The following is a 14287-nucleotide window of genomic DNA, read 5'->3' on the forward strand; positions in this document are numbered from 1 at the left end:
ATATGCTTTAAAATAATTTCTGGAATACTACATATCTTTGTTGTATTTTGAGAGTGTGCTTTTTTTTTTTTTGTCTTGGACAGTGCATTCAACAGCATAGCTACCTGCACAGTTGAGTGGTACTAATTAACTAGTTCCCTTTTGCGCAACAGGAAGAAAATACTACACCTACTTTTGTATCTAGACTTTGATTTGGTTAGTTCTGGCTTCTCTGAGCTGCTGAGGTGCTATTATTTCCTACCACCTGTACAGAATCTCTGCTCATTGCAGAAATTAACAGCTGTCGTTTCATTTCGCATAGCAAAGGCACTTACTTCTGTTAGCATTCCTCCTTCTAGCGGCAACTCATCTTAAAATGGATCGTATTATTTGTATGAGTCACAAGGCCACCCGGATAGCAATTTAAGAGAGCATTTTCCATAGCAACTATTTCTTAGGCTCTTTCTGTCACGATTCTTTCCAGATGTGCTGTTGATTCAGGTAATGTTCAAAATCCTGCTTAGAAACATCTTATTTTTCCTTTGTCTTGGATTCTAGAGCTCATCCAAGGTTATAGTAAGTGTACAGTTTTGTACATAGTTTAAAAAAAATAATCAAATCAACCATGGATATGCAGAGGCCCCAGAAAGTGTCCTCTATTTGATTCTAAGCAAACTTTTTTTGTTTGAATTGGCTGGTTATTATTTTCCCAAAAGCACTATTGATTTTTTTTACACTTACAGTCCGTGCCTTAGATTTTGGAAGTAATTTATACTTTTTGACTGTACCATAGCCACTGTAGGTATTTAGCAATCTTTATTAATTTAAATGTTCTTGCAAACATACCTCTTGTTGGACTATCCCTGGGGCAACCTGATTGTATGAATTTACTATCTGAACTGTCTGAGTACTTTCCAGTTTTCAGTGTTGAAACTTGCATTGCTTTTGTTTTTGGTTTTGTTTTTTTTTTAACTCGAGTTTAAATTTGGTGGGATAGAGTTTGTCATCACTGTTGAATGTCAGATTTGAAAAAGAAAATTGGAAATTGAAACGATTTGCATTCTGCACAATGCTTCTATGCTGTGCTTTTATTTTTCCACTGTAATGTTCTTTTAAACTATGAAATTTATGCCTGTGTTAAAATTCAAGTGTACTATAATATCTTCACATCCTCTTTGCCAAAAAGTGTCATCCATCCTGATCTAAGCATCAGGGTTTCCAATAACAATCCCTTTTGATTTTGATTCTTTCAATCCCTTCTGGTTGTGTTTCTTTGAGTAATTTATCGTCTGCTTTTGTGTTGCTCTTGTTATGTGTAGTACAGGTTTAAGTAGCTTGGCTGCCAAATACTAAGCCTTCTGTAGTTTTTGTTAGAATACATCTAGACAGTATTTTGAAGTTGTATTTTTGAAAGTATTTTGATTTTTTATTATTGATGGCTTTTCAGGTTAGTTCTCTATGTTTTCTAAAGCCCTATCTTAAAAATAGACTTGGCACACTGGACTCAACATATTTTGTTTCTAACAGAAAAGTCATTTGTATCCTCCCAATTAATGAACTACAGTGAGGAGGGGAACTCTCAGGCCTTGCAAATCTTGCAGATACAATGAAGTGGGAGGGAAACATTGCTAATTCCTGTAGTTTTCCATAGGATAAAAGCAGAAAGAGTGAGGAGAAAAATGCTGCATTCTTCATTAGGAAGAAAAGATTTGAAAATATATACAAGACCACTATACACAGTCCTGTTACTCCACTGTCACTTTGAAGATTACAGCAGTGCATTCATTGCCAACATATATGTGTCTAACTGATGAGTAAACTCAGCTGTGTGCCATCTGGATGGATCTCAGATCCTATGGTTTATGGAGACATGACTGAATGACTACACACATAAGTGTCTGAAAGTCTAATGTCTCGTGACAGGGCCACAGCTTGGTCATAGTTTTGACATGGATCTATTTTTTTTTTGCTCCTAAACATTCCTCAAAGATGAGCGAAAGGCTAGGAATGTCTCATCAGAAATTAAAAGATCTATATATAACTCTCCCCCTGCAGACATGCCCCTTTTCCAGCTAACTCAGTGACTTTTGAATGGCAGCAAACTCTATCCACTTCCCGGTTCCTCAGAAGGAAGTACTGTCTGTCCCCTGCCACCCCTGCTTGTAATCTGGGTGTCCCTGCAAGCTACTGGTCCCCAGCTCCCTGCTGTGACACATCTTTCTGTTTCCCACCTTGCAGGCTTGGTAGCTTCTTCAGAAAAGGTCCTAATATCCCCTTTCCTCAAGAAGATTCACCCCAGTCAGTTATTTTTAACATACACTTGAGAATACCCAACTAGAACAGATACCTTCTGACATACACCTAGCTGATATCTACAGAAGGGAGTGATCTAACTATGGAAAGAGCTGATAGTTAAAACATTGACAAGGAAAGAGAAGCAATTTGGTTGACTTACCCAACTAATAGTAAGTGCCATATAGTTTTTTATTTCTAATTCACTGATTTTAATAATTTAAAAAGTATCATCAAGCAACTTTTCAGTAATTAATGTAGTCCTGTGGATTAAGTAATTTTATTATCCATTTTTGTAGTGAAATTTGAACAAACTCAATCTTAGCTCTAAAGCAGACTCTTTCTTTGCCCTCTGTAGAAGTCCTTCAGTTTTATAAGTTTTCCTGAAGACCGTCAGAAACATTATTCAAATCAATAGAGAACTGCATGTGTTAGTCCTGTTAGTCTAGTGTGATATGTAAGAAATTAATTGTTTATCAAGACTAAACATGCTACAATTTGTTCTGGAACTATCTTGAAATATCCAACTACTGTTATTTCTATTGTGATGACTCCTTATTGCCATTCAGACATCTGTCTTGCTTGGCACTATACCTTCTCTCTGATACAGTTCAGTGATATACCTTATGCCTCTTTCATCTGCTTTGAGAAAGTTAGTACGAACTGTCTTCACTGTGAGTCAATGTGTATTATCTTAGAGCTCTAAGACTGTACATATGCCTTTTTTTAAAATGCTTCCTTAGTCTGAAACAAATTTTGAAACAGTTAACCCACCAAAGAAGATCAATGAGCAAACTTCTTTATGCAAAGTTGAATCATATGATGATCTTCATGCTCCTGGCAATGCTTGTGAATAACTCCATTAGCAGGGAAGTCATATAATTAAATAACATCATGTGGTATCCTATCTCTTTCATTCCCAATCTTTTAAGATACTAATTAGAGAAATATTTGTGTGCTGTTGTCTAATTCCCTTTCTCCTTCCTTATAAAATATCTTGTGCCTGCTCTAGGCTTTCATTGTCTTTACTGATACTTTTCTATTTTATAGTTATTATTTTCATATGCTGTATTTTGGGCGTGCAGTATTTTATTAAAAATAAAGGTGTTTTTTGCACTGAGGTAAAATGATGGAGGCAGGGTTTGAATAGATGTTCTCTGACAGAATGCCTTTAGGCACTTACCCTAAAGGATGTCTTGAGACATCCCACACCTAAAGGAATGGTGGCCTGTTAGTTTGAGAATAAATGCCTTAATTATCTTCTTTACTCAGATGCTTAACTACTTTTGTTTTATGTTAACACCAATAATTAGTGGTATTAATATTTGGTTTTCTGTGGGTTGATCATAAATACATATCGAATGGTTCCCAATATAATGAAATCCTCAGAAATGATATGTCTGGAGCAGTACGTTTAAGTTTATTCTGTACCTAGAAATACCTTATCAACTAGGCAAATTTAATAAAAACATTGTAGTTTTAAAAAATAAAAAATGTTGAGTTGTAATAATTTGTAGAATTTCCTGTATCCATCAAATTAAGCTATGTAACAGTTTTGACACATACTCATAGCGTAGCAATAAGTAATGGATGTCATCATGTTAATAATGATAATGATGATTCTGACTTCACAGATCTAAATTAGAATAATTAAAATATTAAAACTGTCAGCCTATTTGGGGGTGTGTGTGTGTGTGTCCAAAATTCTAAGGAGTTTCTTAGTTTAAGGCTAACATACAGAATTGTACTCTGACATGTATTTGCGGCTAGTGGAAATTATACGACACTGGTTTACATAATCTCTGTCTGACACCCTATTTAGTAAGTGAGCATTTAAACTATGCCCTCAGATCAGTTATCAAATATGAATTATGCACTGCCAAGAGAGTGCATTTTGTTAATCGTACATATTTAGGCAATTTTCTTTCCTGAAATTGTCTTCTAATATACTGTAAAGCTCAAGGCATAAATTCTAATACATATTCATATTGATTTCTATATGTTGTTTCAAAATGGAGCTAATTATTCCCTCTGTGATATACTTTAAAGTTCAATGTGATCTACATTGGATTTTATGAGTTTTGTTATATATGTTATTCAAAGGACAGCTGCTTGTAACTTTATGGAAATTAGAGGGAGGACCTTAAGTTACTTCTTTCAAAATCAGACCAATCTTTTTCTTAGATTTCCAATGGAAAGGAAGGAAATAGATTTTAGTATCTTTTTATTTGTGTTATATGTTTGCCAAAAGGATAATTTTGTTGATCAGCATTTATTAGAAGTTGAAAGAAAGCCCCACTCATTCTTTAGCATAACCATCTACTTTGTAACAAATGGCCCTTTGGAATAGGTTGTCAATTCAAAATTAAGAACAGAATACAATTAACAAAAGTGTATGTCTTTTTAATATTCTGTCTCTGCATCTCAGTTTTATACGTCTTTGACTCAAATATTTTGAATTCTTTGCAAATTCATTAAAACAATAGTAACTCTTAATAGCAACTTTTTTCCAAGCTTAAACATTTATTTGGCAGTTCAAAAACGTTACGAAGAACTATATTCTAGAGATCAAACCATTCATCCTGCGAAGTACTTTTATCTTTGTCTTCCATAAACACAAAAACGGTGTTGAAGGATAAGGAGGCTGACAATGACAGATTACCTATAGTTTTGTTTTCCTGTTTAACTTAGGTGGACCCTGTGCAGTGCTATGTTCTGCTGTAACACAATCCCATGCCTTCAGATGCCATTGTTCTTGTTCTCAGCAGTCCCCATTTCTGCACCGCATTGTGGTATGGCATAAAACAGGCAGAGGTATTTTAACCAAGTGTTGGTTGCATTCCTATGGAGAATCATACAAAGCCAAATGAACAATAGGAGTCAATTCTAGTAAAAAGCTGCAAACCCCAGAAATAATTGTCATCTTCTAACTTCTTCAGCTGTGTTTTGCAGCACTGTATATTCTTCTTTTTTCTCTGCATTTCTCGCACAGTCTGAAGCTTGTTATATCTACTCATGTGTGAGCACTGCTGCCCATTTGAATGAAATGATAATGCAGTGGTTATTGAAGCATGATCTATGAAACTATGATGTAATTGCTTTCACAGATGAATACATCTTTTCTGAGGGGGTCTGTTTTACTTATCTGTCATTTCTAAAACATAAATCATCGAGACATCAGAAGTGCAATGTTATAGGGTTTGAAAAAGTTCAGAGAATTCAAAGGGCAGTTGAGTGCCTACTTCGTACTTGAAAATTAGCCTCAGAAGATGGGCATGAAGTGCCTTTGCCTTTTAAAATTTCTCTCTGAACTTGTACCTTTATACTGGATGATTTTTGTTTGCTTAAAAAAAGACCTTATATGCACATTCCAAATTGCTGTTAAGGAGGAAAAAAAGGAATAATTTAAAATTGCCAGCCTAAAGACAATACAGTTACTGTTACTGGGGGATGTAAGGACAAGTGTGGTTATGGGAATAATGAAACATAGGGAAGAAGCACTGAACTGTGACTCTGGGGAGGTAAACTGGAGGAAAAGGACAAATGGATAAGAAAGCTGCTTTTTCAAGAAACTCCTCCGTGAATATTCAGAATCAGGCCCTCTCTTTTCCTTCTTTCCATTTACTCTGAAATTTCACATTAAGGACAGCTGCTTCTTCCTGTTTCTCCTTGATTCTAGCCTAACGAAAATATAGAGCTAATACAGGTGTAATACAGAGACTATTTGTTGTCTGTCTCACACAGTGTAAGCTTTATTTCCTCCTCACACCTGCTTCCAGCAGAAGGCTTGATCAGATGGTAAATTCAAGGTTTGATACTCAGCTAATACGAGGAGAAGTGCTTGGTGGGCTGGACTGGTGGACTGGGGTGTGTAAAAGCAGGGTCCCCCATCTTTCTGTCCCGTAGTTAATGGAGCAGTCCTCTCTGCTTCTTGGTGTGTTTGGGCTGTGGAGCGTCAGTAGTTCTCTGTGCTTGCTGTAAGGGCACCAGGCCAACCTGAAGTGCTATTTCATGCTGTTTTTTCTTCTGAAGGTATTTCAAAAAGGGATTGTTCTTTGAAAACAGTGCAAAATAATTGTTCATTTAAAAGTCGTAAGCTATAAATATGCTTTTGTAAAGCATATTTAATCATGTAATTGGAGGGACAAATTTTCTGTCAGCCTCAGACATACAATTTTAGGATAATTGTCTAAAATCAATAGTGACTGAATTTATATGTCTGTGTCACACAACTAGCTTAGGCTTACAACTCTGTTGTTGAATACACAGATTTTAAATTTCATGCTTATGATCAGTATGTCTTGTTTTTAAAGAAAAAGCTTTAAAATACCAATAATATTCTGAAGTTTATTTTCTAAGATTCATGCACATCCATAATGGATTAACAGCATGTTTTAACAAACCATTTATTTGCTTTAGGAGTGACAGAGAGAAGCTGTTTCAAACAGGATCTCTCATCACCGTCTATCTCTAGTCACCTCCTACTGAACTTAAGGTTGAATACTGGGGGTCATGAGGGAAAGAAAACAATAATTAAAGGGAAAAAGTTGATTGAGCTGTTTTTTTTCTCCTTCAGTACGATTAGCATGTAAGAAGCTGGCTGAGGACTCTACTGTATATCGTTAGTTCAAACATTTCTGACTTGATTTAACTTTAATGGTGACTTTTTAAGTTGCATTTCTGTATTTTGTGGAGAATGGCTTAAGTAGTAAAGGCAGTAAAAGTTCTTGTTAGAAGATCTTGTTTCTATAAATCTTAATCTTGGAATTCTGTTAGATTACAACTGGACTGTTTCTAAGAACTCACCCCACCTCCCAAAAAGTTGTCATGAGTTCTTTTATTAAAGCTCAGAAAATTATTCTTAGACTAACAGAGGTGGGGAGTAAAGCAGGAGTGTTTACAGAGTTCACTTCTAAATTGACTGTGATAAGTGGCAATGCAATGTATTATGATTAGAGGTTTCTGGGAGACTCTTTAAGAAGGTTAACTGCAAGGCAGCTCTCAAAAGAAAGCATTTATCTTAGTGGTCATCCTTCAGTGTTTTATACTACTGAGATTTTTTTGTGGGTGGTTAGAACCATTTTTTGTGTTTTATTAGCTGTATCTTGAATACCTCCTACAAGCTGAATGACAGTTTAGGGTTATTAAATCTGTTCTTAGTACATTTTTTTATCCATAGTTAATCTTGACTAAATATATGCTAGTGAACAACCCTTTTTTCTCAGTTGTTGCCCATATTTGTTAAAGAAATTATTCCATTTGACATTTGTTTAGGCTGCAGTTTGATAAAATACTGTATACAATATACTTTTTCAGTTTGGCATTCAACAGAGTCTTTCATGGATTTATTTCTTCTTGCATTATCTTATCTTCCCTTCTAGTATGCTAAGGCTTCCTTTTCATATTGAGTAATTTTTTTTACTCCAAGACAGACGCTTTCACAAATGCATACTCTATGTCTGTATTGCTAGAGATCTATAAGATTGCATTTTTCAGGTGTTAGGTTACATTTATAATTGAGTTGCTTTGGTATTATCTGCTTTCTCTAATCGTATGTATGGTATTTTTCTTTAATTCAAATTGTTCTTTAACGCTACTTCCAGTGACTTTGCTAAAAGATTTATATGATTTCATACTTTTTGTTTGTCTAAAAGCCATGTCTATTATCAGGTTAATGGTTGATAGATCCTCCAAGGAAAGGCATCTCCGTATTTTACTATCACTGAGGAATGGCCTATGCAGTATAAAGTCATTCTTATCTGTAATTACTGTCATGGAAATTTTCACAGAAAATTGTATTGTTCTTTCTTACTATAGATGTAGAAACTTAAATGTAAAAGGTCTTTTCTTCCAGTCATAGGAAGGCTAGCAAGCATATGATGGAAGCAGATAAAACATGACATTAACTCCAAGGACTACTGTCTTAAATGAGACACAGAGATCGAATCATTGAATAATTGGGTTGCTGGTAAGGTCATGTCTTGGGCCAACATCAACTATACCGAGGTCATTTCTAACAGATGTTTGCCTAAATTGTTCAAAAAGACTTCCACTGGCAGTGACCATCTTTCCCCAGCAATTTCTTCCAGTACTCAATTGCTATTCATACTTACCTGCCATTATCATTAGACCTTGGCTAGATATTAGGAGGAGAAAACTGCAACTTTTTCTCCTGCAATTTATGCACATTACTTCTTGTTCTGTGTGCCATGGATAGGGAAGAAAAAGTTCTATTTCAATTTGACGTAGCATTTTATGTTCTCATTATCATGTTGCCACTCATAGACTATTTATTGTAGTTTTTCCAATGTTTTCCTGTCAGTCATTTCTCTGACTGCTTTTGTTGCTCTCCCCTGAACAGTCTCCACATTTTTCATGAAGAATCATGTCCAAACTGGATTCAGTATTTCAGCTAAGATCTTCCTGAAGTCATGTAGATCAAAAGAATCACTTCTGTCTTGCAATCTATTTCTGTTTATACTTCACAGTATGAGGTTTGCCTTATTCACAACAGATCATTAATATAGAGCTCCTCCTTAGTTTTCTAGACAACGTCTTTGGTCTGTCAAGACATTTTTATTCTTGTCTTCATGGCACTTGAAGATCCTCCCACTCTCAAGTCTCATTGAAATGTAGTAAGTAGATTTTCTAGTCCATCATCCATGTAGTTAATGAAAACATTAAACAGAGTGGAATCCTGAATAGTTTTGAGTGGAATACCACTTGTGTAAATAAATTAATTCCTGGCCATTAGGAAGGGACTGTTCCTTTCATCTTTTCTTTTGTATTTTAGTATGAAGTGACATTAAATATACTAAGATATTTGTGCAAGTTTCTTGGTACTTCCCACTGGAATCATTAGTACCTTAAGCCCTAATCTCGCAGCTACAAGTGTGCTCATCAAGAGACTGTTATATTCACTGTCTCTATATTAAGGAGTCTAGCTTGAGGTAACGGGTTGCTGTGGAGTAGAATGGCTTTGCCAGGGAGGAGAAATTTCATTTCATGAGTTTTGCTTTTCCAGGGAAAAGTTCTCCCTCTCCTCCTTGTAATAAGCAACCATATTATAGTGGAGGATATATAGATTGGGAATCCTAGGAATTATTTTATGTATGTCAAAGGAAAATGTACAGAATAATTACCAAAGTGGAGCAAATGCTGTTAGATTTAACAAGTCTTTTATTAATCTGAGAGTTTACCTAATTTTACCGTGTACAGTTAGAGTGATTTTCTTGGTGTTAAAAGTACTACCCTGTTATTTGTGTAACAGATTAGTTTGCCAAAAAAGAGAGGAAAAACTACTAATAGCAAAAAGGATTACGCTTTATAAATATTACTGTTAAAGAATGTCATTTAATTCAGTGCTCTAATAAATTATTTTAAAATGTATTTTATTACCATCATTTATTAAACAATAAGGAGACATTTTGGCTGCAAAGAGTGATAACATCTCTATAGAACTGTATTTGGATAGTCATTTTTTTTCCTGACACAGTAGATAATTAGGAATTATAAATTATGCTTACAGTCTTAAGCATGTTAGCTGAAGAGTATATCAGACTGTATGTTGTTCTTGGTGCCAGTTCAGTTCTTGATTTTCAAAAACTCCTGCACAGAAACGCATGATGAGTTTCAGTTTCTAGCAGCAAAGCGGAAGTGTAATACTCACCTGAGAGATTTAGATGAAGACCTTGCCTCCTGTTTACATTCTTGAATGAAGTTTACTTCATGTTTGTCAGTGAGAAAGTCATTATTGTCAGCTGTTTTGCTGGCATCTTAGCCTTGTTCCTAGTGGTCAGATAATCTCATTTCAAATGTTTCCTGCAAAAATGGTGATATTAATTTTTTAGCAGGGTCACTGCGTAGCTAAAATAAATTGCTTCTGTTCATCAGATTTGGTTCTTCCACAGGGAACCTGAAGTATGTCGACAGGGTAGCACAGCAACTTTCACAGACGTGGGTAAACCAGTGTGTGATATGTAATAAATGAGATATGATAATGTAGAGCTCTGCGTCTGTCCCCACAGGCTGTTTCATAAGTGCTTGGATCTCTTCACATATGATGCCTCACCAGTATGGGCAAGGTATTTTTCAACGTCTATCTCCCAGGGACTTAGTGGAGGAACTGTAACTCTGGTAGTATGCTAGGCCATGCAGAAGTAAAGGAGGCCGCTTGGGTTTCTTTAGATGCCCTGTCACAACCTACATCTTTATTTTGTACTCTGTAAAATAATAATAAAAACTGTTGGGTCTCTCTGTCTTCTCTCTGTATTGAAGTAGTTAATTAATAAGGATGTAAGCAACCAACATGTATCATTTGGTAGAATATACAGTCCTGCTCTGCTGAACTCTTGTTAACCCGGATGCCTGGTTAACTGCCACTGGATTACATATTTGACGTTATTACTGTTCAGATTATCCATGATAATAGACATAGATAATATGCCGACATACTCCAGGAGTATGTCTGTGCAGACAGGTGCAGACAGATGCAAGCTTGCTCTGCCCACACTCTGAGCAGGCTGTGTGTGATCCAGTTCCAGTCTGGAAGCCATCAGCATGTTGTGTGGCACTATGCCCAAGCTAAAACACCTTGTCTCTTAGATAAATGAGGCTTTGGAGCTTCTGAACTGAAGCTGACCCACATTCGGGCAGCTTCAAGAGTACTGGCAGTGTGAGTTTGCATTCAGCTGCCCATCTGTGTAGATGTATTCATCATTCCACGTTGCTGTGGAAGGACTTCAGTAAAAATCACCATCCTTGTATTCTTGTGCAGTCGTCTCTCAACATTTGTAGGTTTAGGGCCTCCCAGCTCCACTTACATTTACTATAAAGATAAGAATTAAACAAATATATTGACAATAATTTTGGGGGGCCAATTCAAACTTGTGTGGGTGCTGTGGGTTTGATTCAAATCTTAGAGCATCTCAGTGAAGCACTTATGGAGTCATATGACAGCAGCTATTTCACATGACTATGAACCGTTATTTCCTGGAAGTGTTTGGTATGAATCATTATTTCCTGGAATTAAGTGTTTGGTTATGTATTTTCCCAAGTATTTTCTCAAGATAGGAGAAGTGGTGCACTGAATGGAATTATCCTGTGAGCCACAAGATGATAGAGAAAAAAGATTTTGTTAGCTTTCCCTTGCAAAAACATTCTCATAACTTCTGATTGGCTTTCATAATCCCTCAACACCATCAGCTGAGAAAAAGCATGCTAGGGTCTGCAAAATCTTCTGGTTTGGGGGCTGTGGAATCCAGAGTGCAGATTTTTCAAAGCATGTTGACTGGCTCTCCTCTCCTGTGGAAGGTTTTACCTCATCTGCTACTTTAAAGTGGGGCTAGAGAGTGTTGCACAGTTGAACAGTTATGACCACAAAAACATGTGATCATTTTGGCTGGCAATACAAAAAAGATGGATGTGAGGGAATCCCATTATCAGACGTTGAAATTATACCAAATAATTCAGTAGTTCTGACTCTTCTTCACTAGTCAGATTTGTGTTTTCACTGCCAATTTTGAGGCAGTGAAATAATCTAAACTTTGGAGAAGTAAAATTTCAGTAGAGCTTCATGTAGTTTTCAAGTAAATTTGAAACTTTTATTCTGTTTGTGGCTTTTTACAGCTGTAATATCTGTTACACATAATTAAATAACATTATATATCATTAGAAACCTCATAGATGGCAAGTTTTTACCATGAAATTTGCTATTAGATGAGCAGACATATTATATTGGGCCTGGCTGGGATGGAGTTAACTTACATAACTTAAGAATTAATCAAAATGTATTTAAAAACCTTGGAATTCCTGAGATGTAGATTTCTTTACCTATTTTCAATCTGAGTGTGTTGGGTTTGTGATGGTTATGTCAATGTTTATCTTCAGATATTAAATAAGTGTGTCTTTAGACTGATAATTATGGTATAAGTAGATTTGTATTTTGCTGTTTACCAGAGGTACCTACTTTACAGCAATGCTTACCATGAATTAAAGATTAGGATTTAATCTCACTGGTGTTAATTGCAGACAGGGCAGATCTTTGTCCTACATGTCCTGAAAACCAGAGGAACGTTGTGAAACCTTTTCTTTAATAATGTTCAAAAAATAGCAACAAAATTGTTGCTTGATGCAAGTTAAACATTGGAAAATGGTCCACTGGAACATTGTCAAAACTTTTGACTAACCTTTCTTTGTAATTTTAATACAGTCTGCTATCAGATAACTGTAGAGGAACTAACCTAATCTTATTTAGTTTAGAAGAAAAGTATTTTATGTAATAATGCAATACGCTGTTTCTTTGGCTTTAAAGTCACAGAATACCTGTTGCTGACACTTTCTGTCAGAAAGCTTATGTTATCACCCCTGAAAAAACCCCCACCTTCCAGGGTTAGGACACATTTCTAAAAGAGGAAAGTACAGACTTGTATGTAAAAGATACTGTGGAAAAAAAGATGAAGTTGTGTTACATTTTTCTTTCTGTTTGAGCCAGATGCTCAAAAGAGAGCATATTTAGATTTTATATGGTGCATATATTCTCTGCTTTCTGCAAGGTGAGAGGAATTGTTGAATACAGTAGCAAATCAGCTTTCTTCTATTTCAGTGCATTAAAAAATTAAGATTTTAATGAAAATGTTATGGAATTGATATTGTATTTGAGCACAACATATGAAAACACTGACAGTCTTTTACAAATGTCATGGTTTAACCCCAGCCACGACCAAGCACCACACAGCCACCCGCCCACTCCCCCCCCGGTGGGATGGGGGAGAGAATCAGAAGGGCAAAAGCGAGAAAACTCATGGGTTGAGACAAAGCCCAATAGGCAAAGCAAAAGCCACGCACGCAAGCAAAGCAAAACAAGGAATTCATTCACTACTTCCCATCAGCAGGCAGCCGTTCAGCCATCTCCAGGAAAGCAGGGCTCCATCACGCAGAACGGTTACTTGGGAAGACAAATGCCATCATTCCGAACGTCCTCCCCTTCCTCCTTCTTCCCCCAGCTTTATATGCTGAGCATGACGTCCTATGGTATGGAATATCCCTTTGGTCAGTTGGGGTCAGCTGTCCCGGCTGTGTCCCCTCCCAGCTTCTTGTGCACCCCCAGCCCACTCGCTGGTGGGGTGGGGTGAGGAGCAGAAAAGGCCTTGACTCTGTGTGAGCACTGCTCAGCAATAGCTAAAACATCCCTGTATTATCAACACTGTTTTCAGCACAAACCCAAAACTTAGCCCCATACTAGCTACCATGAAGAAAATTAACTCTACCCCAGCCAAAACCAGCACAACAAATTACTATGCAGCAAGTTTTATGCATTATTATGAGGTTTATAGAAAACAATATACCTATATCTCATTTCAAATGAGCATTATGGATACGTGACCCTCTGATATTTTTTTTCTTTAATACCTGTTATGTAAAATAATTAATAGCTTTCATTTAGATTAAAACTGTTGGAGACTTAATGGGATCCTCTTTTAAACATCATTTAACTGTGATTAGAATGAAGAAGACAGAATAATAAATGAGACTATTTAAGTGTATGAATAAAATGCAACTGTTTATCTAAAATTGATCCATGTCTCATAACTTTGAGAGTAAAATAAATGAGCTGTTTTTCTTTGACTCCATCAGAAATATTGTCCTATAAATATTTACATTAATACATTAGGAACTTTGAAATAAAAGTGAAATAGCTTTCTTGACATTTTTGCTGGCAAGCAAAGGACTATGAGAATTCCAAACTTCTAGCTTACCTTGACTGTATGAAGTTCATGAGCCGTATTCTTACATTTATTAGCAGTTGGAGCCTAAGGTTAATTTATGACTCATTTATCCATGTTTATTTTTTAATGATTGATCTTATATAGTTCTGGAAAAAGGCATAGGCCATAACATATTCTGTTCTAAAAGCTATTAAGTATTATATGCTTTTTCTTGGCTGATAAGTCATTGAATGCATTGCAGAAGATGAATATATTTTTTTTATTTAGGAACGTGAGGGACAGATTATGGC

The 14287-nt window shown here is 36.0% G+C and overlaps 1 protein-coding gene across 1 annotated transcript in view; it reads left to right on the top strand.

The window, feature by feature from the left end:
* The window catches only part of ERC2 (ELKS/RAB6-interacting/CAST family member 2), a 396230-nt gene that overhangs the window by 361842 nt on the left and 20101 nt on the right, over positions 1–14287 (top strand). The gene's annotated exons all lie outside the window — the stretch shown is intronic.

This window comes from Gymnogyps californianus, chromosome 13, assembly GCF_018139145.2.
Source record: "Gymnogyps californianus isolate 813 chromosome 13, ASM1813914v2, whole genome shotgun sequence".
NCBI classification, from domain to species: Eukaryota; Metazoa; Chordata; class Aves; order Accipitriformes; family Cathartidae; genus Gymnogyps; species Gymnogyps californianus.